The 12,755-nt window shown below is 32.6% G+C and overlaps 1 long non-coding RNA gene across 4 annotated transcripts in view; it reads left to right on the top strand.

The window, feature by feature from the left end:
* The window catches only part of LOC116278188 (uncharacterized), a 372,724-nt gene that overhangs the window by 77,348 nt on the left and 282,621 nt on the right, over positions 1 to 12,755 (top strand). The window lies entirely within an intron of this gene.

Genomic DNA, 12,755 nt, shown 5'->3' with positions numbered 1-12,755 from the left:
ATAATATTCTCACTTTTTATATTTATAAAACTTATTTGGATTTATAAGCTTTTTAATGTTTATCATAGTGTCATAAATTGCTCATTTTCCTCACTCAGTATCTTCAAAAATAATTTTAGTATTAGCAAAAATAATTCTTTACTTTTCTATGTAATCTATAGCTTCCACAAACTTCAGAACATTTTCAGGTACATATGCATACAAACCAAAACAGAATTATAGCTTCTTATTGTCTTTACAGTTCAGGTATTATTTATGTTTTTCAACTGAGGAATCAATGATTCAGAGAACATTAACAATTTGTTTGAGTTCATGTGTTTATTCTTTCAACAAATATTTATTTAGTTCTCATTCCATGCCAAGATCTATGTGAGGAAGTGGGAATAAAACAAGGTGCATGAACAGTTATTTCCCTCAAAGAATTTTGAATGAAAGTAATGGCTAAACTTGAACTTGACCCAAACCCTTGACCTGTTACTCTTTCCACTCCACATTGCCCCTGTGAACTTCAAAGAGCTTGGGAAGAAGAAATGCAAAATCCTTACAAGAATATATTCAAAGTAAAAACATTATTGAGATTACATCTTTTATATCTTAACAGCTTCATGCCTCTGACCTCTTGGTTTCGGGCTCTTGACAACAGGCTGAATACAGTTCATTATATCTTCTTATTAGACAATACAAAACATCAGTGAGGAAAGCGAGATATACGCTTTTAAATGCAGAGTATTAGAATTTATTCTAAAGTGTGCTAAGGGCTGTGTCTTTATTCCTTCTGATAAGAACTCAAAATAAAAGAAAAAATTCTGTTTAATGGTTGTAACTACATTGATTTTTTTAAAAAAATCTTTGTCACAGCAAATGTAAAAGTTTTTTTTTTCTTAAAACAATTCTTTTCATTGTGAGATGATAACATTTGCATTCTACCAGCCTTCTAGAGGGAGAAAAGCAGAATACAGTATTATGTCTATTATTGTGTAAAAACAGTGGTGTGATTGCATAATAAGTGGAAAAGAAAGAAAATGGACACGATGTCATTATACTATACTGTATGCTATTAAGAGCAGGTGGGAATTAAGCAAGTTTTGTTTGCTTGTCCAAAGTTCTTTCAAAGTAGCTTCTTAAGTAGTTGATGTTTACAGTGTGAATAATTTTTTTAAGTTAAAGAAACAAGTTTTTTGGTTCTAAGGTGCCATCTTTTAAAAATGTGAGAAAAGAAAAATGAACTAGAAAAAAAAATAGAGTGCAATTAATCAAAATGTTACTGTTTACCAACTTCTTCTTTTAATAATTATGGGATGAATGAATAAAGCCTTTCTCATATGACTTACCTTTCCTTTCAAATTCTGCACATTTGCAAGTAGGTATATTTGTCTACTGATATTATTACTTTTATACCTTAGTGCGATATAAAGGACTTTGAGTTTTCATTCTGCATTGAACCTAACCTCATACTCAATATCTGCATAATTGAAGAAGGGTAATATTGGGGTGTAGCAGGAACTAAGTTAGAGCATTTATTGTAAGCCTGAGAGATCTTCCTGATGACGGAGCCTCATTTATTGAGTGGTTAATAAGAATAACCTTTCCTTCTCAGAAATATCGGGAAAAAGTACAGTGTATTGGTCAGAGTCAGTCAGATGTGGGATAGAATCTCAGCTTACTGCTTTCTAAAAGTGCAATAACAATATAGAATACAGTATTTGTGCCTCAGGAATTTTATGGCTTTTTTCCTGAAACCATGAAGTTTTCCCTACAAATTGTCTGGAACCTAGTAAATACTTGGACAGTGATAGCTTTTGTTGTTATTGATATTAATATATAAAGATCAAATCAAATGATGGATGTGAAATACTGTTCACAACTGTTCATGTGCAATTTACAGTTTCTATTATTATTATTATTAATCATTAACTTTAAAAGATGTAGTAAATCATAATTTTTTTCAATAACCCACAGTTTCTTTCTTAGCTAAGGATAACAGAGGGTATCTTAGAGTTAGGACATAGATAGCCAAATCCCCTTAAGTTAACATGATTTTTCACATTCTCCAAATTCCCACACTATTGTCATATTTGACTACATATAGCAAGTCCAAGAAAGAATAATGATGTTGCTAAAATTAAATATAATCATATATGACTTACCTGTTTTATACAGCCAGCACCTATAATGTCATAATGACAGAATGAATATTCAATTAAGTTTTTTTTAGACTCAGTAACAGTTATTTTCATTAAGAATAACATCTTTTTAATTATAGGTTGTCTGTATTCAAGGCATTCTTAACAATTTCTAAGCTTTACAAGAGTGAGGATCAATTGTAAAGTTGCCCTGTATTTAACATAGCCATGCCCTAAAAAATCCTTGGTTCTACAAAGCATTTACTGAAATCAAGATGTACTTTTAAAATCCATGTAGAGAAGAAACTCTATTGATTCAACTACTAGCAAGTGGGAAGCATAATGATTAGTGAGCAAAAACAAAATCTAACCATGTTCAGAGAGAGAAACAGAGAACACACATCAATAGCTCAGCTAAATGACTCAAATTCCTGCTAACACCATACAGAACACCGATTAGAACTGTTGCTTCTGCAATTCTGGTAAAACACTCCATGACTATAGTATACGTGAAGTATACTGCTTTTTCCCATGTGACAAAATAGTCTCCCACATGAAGTGGTTTTTTTTTTAACTATGTTATGTTCTAGCCATAAAAAAAAATCATTCAATTTGTTTAACCCCACCAAAAAGAAAGAAAACAGTTCACTCATTTCTCTCATTCACCCGTAACCGTGTCTCTTGCAACCACCTATCTGGTCTCTATATCAGTGAACTTCTATTTATTTTCTTGGTTTCTTTTTTGAATTCCATGTGTAAAAGAGATAATATAGTATTTATCTTTCTCTGATTTATTTCACTTAATGTAATGCCCTCAAGGTTCAGAATTTATTCACACAGCCTTTGATAGACACTTAGATTGTTTCTTAACTATTACAGTTAATGCTGCAATAAACATAGAAGTGAAATAGCTTTTCAAATTAGTGTTTTTGTTTTCTTTAGATAAACACCTAGCATGGAATTACTGGATCATAAGATAGTTATATTTTTAATTTTTTGATAAACCTCCATACTGTTTTCTAAGTTGCTAAACCAGTTTACATTCACATTAACAGTACACATGAGTTCCCTTTTCTCCACATCCTCCCCAACACTTATTATTTCTTGTCTTTTTGATAATAGTCATTCTAACAGGTAAGAGGTGATATCTCATTGTGGTTGTGATTTGCATTTTCCTGGTGATTGGTGATGTTCAGCATCTTTTCATGTATCTGTTGGCCATCTGAATGTCTTTGTTGGAAAAAAAAATGTCTACTCAGGTCTTCTGCCCACTTTTTAATTGAATTGTTTTGTTGTTGTTGTTGTTGTTATTGAGTTGAATGGGTTCTTTGTATATTTTGGTTATTAGTCCCTCATCAGATATATGTATTGCAATTATTTTCTCCCATTCAGGAGGTTGCCAGTTCATTTTTTTGATGAGTTCCTTTGCTGTGCAGGTTTTTAGTTTGATGTAGTTCCACTTGTTTATTTTTCATTTTGTTGCTTTTGCTTTTGGCATGAGATTCAAAAAATCATCACCAAACCTGTATCAAGGAGCTTCTGCCTATATCTTCTTCTAGGAACTTCATAGTTGCAGGTCTTATGATGAAGTCCTTAATCCATTATGAGTTAATTTTTATGTATGGTATAAGATAATGGTCCAGCTTCATTATTTGCATGTGGCTGTCCAATTTTGCCAACTTCATTTATTAAAGAGACTGTCCTTTTCTTATTGTATTATTATTGGCTCCTTTGACATAATTTAATTGAATATATATATGTGTGTGTATACACACACACACACACACACACACACACACACACACACACACACACACACACATACATAGGTTATTTCTGGGCTCTCTATTCTGGTCCACTGATCTATGGGTCTATTTTATGCCAGTACCATACTGTTTTAGTTAGTATACCTTTGTAATATAGTATACCTTTGTAATATAATGAAATCAGGAAGTGTTATGCCTCTGGATTTTTGTCAAGATTGCTTTGGCTGTTTGGGGTCTTTTTCGGTTCCATACAAATTTTGATTTTTTTATTCAATTTCTGTGAACAATACCATTGGAATTGTCATAAAGATTGCATTGAATCTGTAGATTGCTTTAGGTAGTATGGACATTTTAATAACATTAATTCTTCCAATCCATGAGTATGGAATATCTTTTTATTTATTTGTGTCCTCTTCAATTTCTTTCAGTAGGGTCTTATAGTTTTCAATATATAGACTTTTCACCTCATTGGCTAAATTATTCCTAGGATTTTATTATTTTATGCAATTGTAAATGAGATTGTTATATCAATTTTTTTCTAATAGTTCACTTTAGTGCAAAGAAAGACAATAAATTTTTTCATATTGATTTTGTATTTAGCAACATTTCTGAATTCATTTATTAGTACTAACAGTTTTTTGATGAAGTCTTTAGGGTTTTCTATATGTAGTATCATGTCATCTACAAATAGTGACAGTTTTATTTCTTCCTTTTCCAATTTGGATGCCTTTTATTTCTTTCTCTTGCCTAATTGCTCTGACTAGGACTTCCAATACTGTGTTGAATAAACAATGTTGAGAGACAGCATCCTTGTCTTGTTCCTGATCTTAGAAGAAAAGCTTTCAGCTTTTCACTATTAATAATATTAACTGTGGGTTTGTCTTATAAGGCCTTTATAATGTTGGGATACATTTCCCTTTTCACCTACTTTGTTGAGAGTTTTTATCAAAAATGGATGTTCAATTTTGTCAAAAGATTTTTCTGATTATAAAATGTTATTCTTCATTCTGTTAATGTGGTATATGCCACTGACTAATTTATGGGTGTTGAACCATCCTTGTATCTCCAGAATAAATAAACATGACATTGATCATGGTGTATAATCCTTTTAATGTATTATTAAATTCAGTTTGCTAATATTTTGTTGAGAATTTCTGAAACCATGTTCATCAGGAATATTGGCCTATAATTCCCTTTTTGGGCACCCTTATCTGGTTTTGGTATCAGAATAATGCTGGCTTCATAAAATGTGTTTGGAAGATACATTGCTGATTCAGTCTCCTTGTTAGTAATCAGTCTGTTCAGATTTTCTATTTCAACATGATTCAGTCATGGTAGGTTTTATATTTTTAGGAATTATTCCATGTCTCCCAGGTTGTCCAATTTGTTGGTGTATAATTGCTCATAGTAGTCTCATGGTATTTTTCATTTCTGTAGTATTGTTTTATTTAAAAATTTTACTGAAAAGATAATACTCCATAAAGCTGTAATAAAACTTACACATGAATTTACATAGCCCACCTCCATCTGTGAAATTTTCTTCCTTTCCTATTTGAATGTATCTATTTTCAAAGTTAGTTTGAGATAACAATGCTTTGGAAATGATTACTTGGGCAATTCTCCTTCTGTGAAAATCATATTGAAAAAGAATTTAAATAGGAATTCTCACAAAATAAATTATCAATATTTTTAGAAAAAATGATAGTGAAGATGTTATTTGGATGTCAATGCACAATTACTCTGGTGGAATACTTGCTGCACAAAAAAATAAATAAAACACTTAATATTTTATTTATAAATATTAAAATATTTATAAATTAAATAAATAAAATAAAATAAAAATAATAATAAAAATAAAAATACTTAATATTTTTTCTCAAACATTAAACATCTAAGGAAAGTCATTAATACAGTACCTATGAAAATGCAGTGAAATCATTTATCACAATAATGTCTCAAAACATTTTGCCTGAGTAGGAGTGATGTATACAAACCCACTGACCTTATATACAAAAAATTGATCTGTGAAAGCTTGAGAATGAACAGGATGGAAACATGACAGTAAATACAATATCATGAGAACATCAGAGACATCAGAGACCCAGTTAAATATTTGGAGAATGATCAGACATGTTTCAATCAATGATGTCTAAGTTTTCAAGATTGTGCTAAAATTAGAAAATAATAGATTCTGAAAAACTCCGTATTGTAAGTAACCCATAAACATTTGGGCCTAGCCATCTTCAGCCAAGGCTTAGAGTATGTAAAATTGGTCCTGTAGACATTAACCCACTACCATTATCCTACAGGGCCAAAAAAGGGTTTGAGTCTTTAGATTTGTCCCTTGGAAAGGTAATGTTTGTGGGGAGAGGTTGAAAAGGCAAGAGAGAGGGAAGGACACCAGTATGAAAAAGAAGAATCTAGCATTTCATTCCCTTCCCTGGTTGTCATCTATGTTTTTCTCATCTGCCCCTTTTCATATCAGAGCAGAGAGAGATGCCAGTTTCGTGAGCAGACTAAGGGTGCATAGGGGTTTACTAGGATCAAGTGGGCACCTGGAAGACTAGCTGTGCTTGAGCAGTCTTGGCCTGTGCACCATATAACAGGAATATTTGCTGGGCAAGAAAATCTCTGTAGCAGGTGCCCTGTGGGGCAGAACTAAGGGAGAGCGAATGAGGCTGTGTCAAAGCAGGATCTCCTATATGGGGGTGGGTATTATGTGATGAAGAGGCCTGCTACATTTATATAGCAATCTTCAGACAGGGATATTTCAAATCTTAGAAGATATAACAGAAAAATACAGTGCCTAAGCAAAGGTATATGACATAAATGACTGAAAAAAAGTTGATATTTAATTGAATTGGCCATCAATTATTTGAAATTACATAAAGAATTATTCCCATTAATATATTTAAATTGGTCATAAAGTTATCCCCAACACTGAATTTATAAAGCTATCATTTGGTTTGTTCAGTCTTATGGTAAAAATCAATCTCTGCTTAACTCCAAATTTCTGTAATCATAAAATGTTCTTTTCAATAATATTTTAGTAATTGTTTGAACTCATCTTTGTGTTACCACCTGTGTTGATTGTTATACGTATTCTTTCCAATTATAAATCTGGTAACGAGGCCTGAGTCAAGGGGGAAACTCTTCAAACTAGTTTAGTTAATTAAGTGAAATTTAATCTTTTTTTTTGAGTGAGAAAATTTCGTAAATCCAACAATAAAGAATGCAGTTCAGTGATAGAGTCATTTGATGCTGATATTAAACATCTAACATGTCTCTAGCAATTACAGTATCATTATTATTCAAGAAGTTAAATATACAAAGCCTCTGTTTCAGGATGTCAAGCTGAGCAAATATGTATTTTTTTCTATTCTCCTAAGACCCTTCAAAATATGAAATAGGAAATAAACCCTTCCCTGGGAAGAATACCATAAAGAAGCCAAAATATTTAATACATTTTTAGATGTTGAAGAGGGGATGGGCAAATTATGATGGACTAAAACGGTAGAGAGAGAACAATTAAAGATAAGCCAAAGAGAGATCTAAAGTGGAATAATGAGATTTGTTGAAGAGACTACAAAGGAGATTGGTGTAGATATATTACATGGAATTTTTCAGGTAAAAGTATTTAAAGTATTTTTATAAGTTACAAATTCCATTTGAGCACCTGAAATGCCCTAAGATCAACTTATCCCACTGTTCTTCCTTGAATTATGGTTCAAAAGTTATTAAATTTCACTTTAATTGTAATTATAGAGATCTTAGTAGAACATAAAATTTAAACAGTACTTAACAGTAAAATTCTTTTGAGGTTTAGGGTCTTAAACATAGAATGATACACAATGCTATTTAGGAATACACATTCTGGAGCCAGATGGACATGGGCTGACATCCAGCCCTCCTGCTCAATAGCTAAGGGTTACTGGAAAAGTGACTTAAACTTACAAAGCCTCATTTTATTTATCTGTAAAGAAGAGATGAATATGGTACCTATATGACAGAGTGTCACCTATGAAGAGATAACACAAGTAAAGCCACTAGTTAAAACAGCACCTGGCACATTAAAAAATATTGGCTTCTTTTGTTATTCTCTAGTATTTATACAAAGGGTCAACATTGCTTTATTTCTCCTTCCTGTATTAATTAATTTAGCAATACAGCTGTAAATAAATCTGATTCTTCACTTTCCATTCTGGTTAAGCAGTCAAATGTCTTTCTCCCAGAAGTAGGGGAAGTAACAATTTCCCAATCCTAGCTGAAAGAATATGTACTATTGTACATAATTTGTTGTACAATTTCTTCATAGAAAACAAGAAAATGATTGTTAAGAATAAGAAAAATTGAAATAAATCAAATTGTGTATGAGTTGTGGGCTACAGGTGGAATTTCATAGACCAAAAGGAGTTCAGAGGGGAGAAGTGCAATGTTAAGACAATTTTATGTAATTCTACCTTTTCCTGATAAGCATTGTGAAAAAGAATGAGTCCCAGATTTGATCTCCTCCTGACAAAAGGAAGAAATAAAATCCAGATTAGATGTTGTAGCACCGAGTGTTATGCATAGATAGGCCAAATGAAAGCACAACAGGTGACTTTTGTTTTTCTTCATTTTAGTACTGCAGGCTACATCTACAGACATCACTTATTCTGTTTCTTATGGACTGATGTATGTAAAGGCATGCACTCTTTAGAGCATCTCTGTTTCAATTCAGATAAACTTACATTGTTAGTGTTAGGCAATGCCATTTTCACTCAGGTATAAAGATAATGCTTTATGAGAAGATTATGTAAATGAAACTTCTCAACAAAGTAGGAAATTGGGGTTTCTTTAGGGAAAATTTTGGTTTATTTAAATCAAGTTCATAATGGCCCCTTGGGAAAGAGTCAAGTAAAAAATTCTGTTAAAGATAGCTAACATATTTTGAAATTAATCATCTTTTATCATTAAGATTATTCTTTTTTAGCATGCTATACATGTTACATTTTATGATTAGCATTTCAAATTAGTCCAGTTATGTAAGAATATAGTGAATACATATATATTTCACATATATAAAGGACCCATACTTATTTAATTTAATGTTAGATGCCAAGATGCTTATAATGTAAGCATTAAGCCCCACTTCCTCACTTCAAAAAGAAGTCAAGTGAGATGCACTAATAAGGTACTGGAAATGTAGGCAATGATTGCTAAGAGTGACTGAAGTTGCTCTCTATGGAATATAAAGCCAGAGAATAATGTTAAAACAAGAAGGAGAATAGAAGAAAAGGGGAGATATCTCAAGGAGCAGAGGTAGAAAGATATGTGGGATTCTCTTGGGGGTATGTGGGAATACAAAAACAGTGGGGCAATAAAAAATAAAAATTAAGCCCATGCCTGGACTATATGTCAAAGAAAATAGATTTTATGAGTTCATCTCTGAATAGTAGGTCAAGCTATTATATACAATCTTATGACTTATTATGAACAACTAAAAATGAAAATGTTTTAAATTATTCTCCATGTGGTGTTAAAGTGTATGTTTTCACTGCCCTTTCTGGGTTACACACCTTTCTCAAATGCATAAAACCATATCATCTTCCTTCAATTTTCTACTTGGTTCAACTCTTGGAAAGCTTGTCAAATTAAATCCACCTGGATCTGTTCACTTCAGATATCTTTGAACGTGTGTGTATCTTGACAGGTCAACAGGTGGATATACATGTCTCTATCATTTATGTTTGCCCAGATTTATTTGTGCTGGAGCTAACTTCTGTATTACACTGCCCTTGTGGGCAAGAAATATACTTTCTGCTTCATTTTAACTCCTTGTGGCAATTTAATATTGAGTAATTCATGGGCATATTAATATGCATTTTGCTATGTTTTTGGATAGTGGTCTAATATTTAAGAGAATTAAGGTTCATAAAAGTTTTAGGACCTTAGGTGAGAAAGATTTATCTCAGAATCATCCTCATTTACAATAAAGCAGAAAGAGTTCTCGAAAATAGATGATTAACGTTAAGTGTTATAAATTAAATATTTTCCTAGAGCCATATAGAAGTACAGATAGAAGGGGATTGTTGAGCTCCACCCCAGAAATCTTACATACATGTCTTTCACTGATATTAGTTACAGATTTATTCAACAAACATTTATTGAGCATCTGTGCTTCACTTGGGACACACTGATGGACAAGTAAAGTTTTGTGTACTAACAGGCCTTTCAATTCAATAAGGCCAAGAAAGCTATAAGTAAATAATAGCAAAGATTCAGTAAAAGCATAGATGTTCCCAGAGTGCTATGGGAACACAGAAGAGAAACACTTAAGTTGAGGAGAAACACTTAAATTATGTCATTTTGTCATTCATCACAAACTTATCGAGCACCAAATATGTTGAAAGGCTTTTAGATAGATGCTGGAGATTCAATAATAGAAAAGTTCTCATAGAGTTTATATTCTGGTGAATGGTAACAGCAAGTAAACAAATTCTGTGTATCATAAAAGAAGTACATGCAAAGGTATAGTACAGTAAAGCAAAGACAGCTTGGCTTGACTCAAAGTCTGCCCCTTTTGCTTGTGACTGTTAAACATGGAGTAGATTAATTAACATACCAATACCTTAGTTTACTCATATCTAAAGTGGGGATAATAACTATTCTTACCTTATAGCATTATTGTGACACTAAATATTTTAAAATATGCTAAGTACTTAAAAGAGTATCCGGCACATGTTAGATACTATATGTATTTGATATTGTTATCATACTATTTGATATTGTTATCATGCTATGAAACCATATTAAAGGATTAAATCAGGACTTTGACACTCAGGGAGATTTCTGGGAGGAAGTAATATATTGGTGAAAATGAAAATATCTAGAGGAAAGCTATTGGAAGGTAAGAGGGTAAGGTAAGGGGAGAGGAAAGGAAAGATAAGACTGAGTTTATACAACAGTCTAGAGTTGGAAAAGATCACAGCATTTTGGGGAACTGAAATTACTTTAATATTTCTAGAGGAAGGGTGATACAGATACTGGAGAAAGCTAAAACTTGGTGAAAAATAATGGCCAAGCATGAAGTATCTTAAAGTGACACCAAATTACATTTGTAAGAATTAGCAATAATTTGTGGATCAAGAGAGCAAACTAGAAAGGAGTCTCAAAAGAGGAGCAATGAGAGGGGAGGTAGGAGTTGAACAACACTACTGTGCTCCAGGAACTCCACACACTTTGGGTTTGCGAACACATATAATGTGAGGAAAGGAGTAAAGAGAAACGAAGCTTTATAGTCACATAAGGACCAGGTTTCAGATAAGGAATAGAACAGAGGTAGTGTTCATTGCCAAGAAATGCCTCTTGTGAATTATCCTGTGAATAATAAGAAACACTGATGATTATCCTATGAGTGATAGATTTTATGTGGTAGATGTTTTTGTTTCAGTGTGCGGGATGGATTTAATCAGAGTGACATTCCTTGTTAGGATGCTGTTGAAATAGTACAGTAAGAACTGAATGAAGCCTAAACTTAAAGCGGATGTAGTAGGTATCAGTAATAGGGAAGAAATATTTAAGACACAATTAGGATTAATATTTGATCATAGATAGCATTGTGGATTGCAGTATATTGTTGAAGTAACCAATGTGCTTCCTGGCCTTCTTTTGGGGGGGTGACCAGGGAAATAGAGAAGAAAAGGATATAAATATCTCAGATTAATTTTAGACCTGATGAATTTAGTGGTGGTATATTTAAATAATGTATTGTGCAGATAGGTGTCACATAAGCCATCAAGAAAGATTTCATAATGGAAATGTTAATGTTCAATCATCTACCTTCTATATTTTGTGAAAAACATGGGAGTGGTTGAGATCACATTTGGCAAGTATTCAGAAAAAATAAATACCATTTATTGGGAGAGTACTGATATGTCAAAGATGGACCTACAAAGAAGGCCATCAGTGGATAGTTTCAGAAGCATTCAGAGACTTGAGAGCCAATATTTATATGGACTTGAAAGCAATGGCATAAGTTGGGGGTTAGAGGAGTACATTGAACTAATTAGGATTGCAGTAGATAACATATCTTACTACATGGATTCAGGTGCCATTTATAGGCAGATAAACTCTAAGCCTTATTTTGAATATTCTCAATCCCTATCTGTCCTCAATTTTCCAGAGTCATATAAGCTGCCTCATTATCTCCAATTGGCTATCATAATGGCATCCAGAAGTTAGTATGTCCAAAACAGACTCTTGATTTATTCCCCTAAATCTGTTCTATCCTCAGTCTCCCATTCCAGAAAAATGCACACAAACCATCGATATTTTGGGGCAAAATTCTTTTCCTTTTAGGTCAAATCCGTTAGTTCTTCTTCTACCTTCAAAAATGTTCCTCACACCATATACAAAAATAAACTCATAATGAATTCAAGACTAAATTTAAGACCTGAAACCACAAAACTTCTAGAAGAAAACAGGGAGAACACTCTGACATAAATGGGAGCAATATTTGGTTTTGATTTGCTCCTAAAGCAAAAGAAATGAAAGCAAAAATAAACAAATGGGACCTGATTAAACATAAAAGCTTTTGCACGGCAAAGGAATCCAGCAACATAACAAAGAGACAACCTACTAAATGGGAGAAAATGTCTACAAATGACTGGTAAGTGATTAATATCCAAAACATATAAACATCTCAGACTGCTCAATATCAAAAATACAAAGGACCCAATTAAAAAATGGGCAAAGACCTGAATAGACATTTTTCCAAAGATGATGTACAGATGGCCAAGAGGCACATTAAAAAATGCTCAACATCACTAATCATCAGAGAAATGCAAATCAAAACCACAATGAGATATCACCTCACACTTGTCAA

Source organism: Vicugna pacos, chromosome 3, assembly GCF_048564905.1.
Source record: "Vicugna pacos chromosome 3, VicPac4, whole genome shotgun sequence".
NCBI classification, from domain to species: Eukaryota; Metazoa; Chordata; class Mammalia; order Artiodactyla; family Camelidae; genus Vicugna; species Vicugna pacos.
This window is presented reverse-complemented; position numbering and strand designations above follow the sequence as displayed.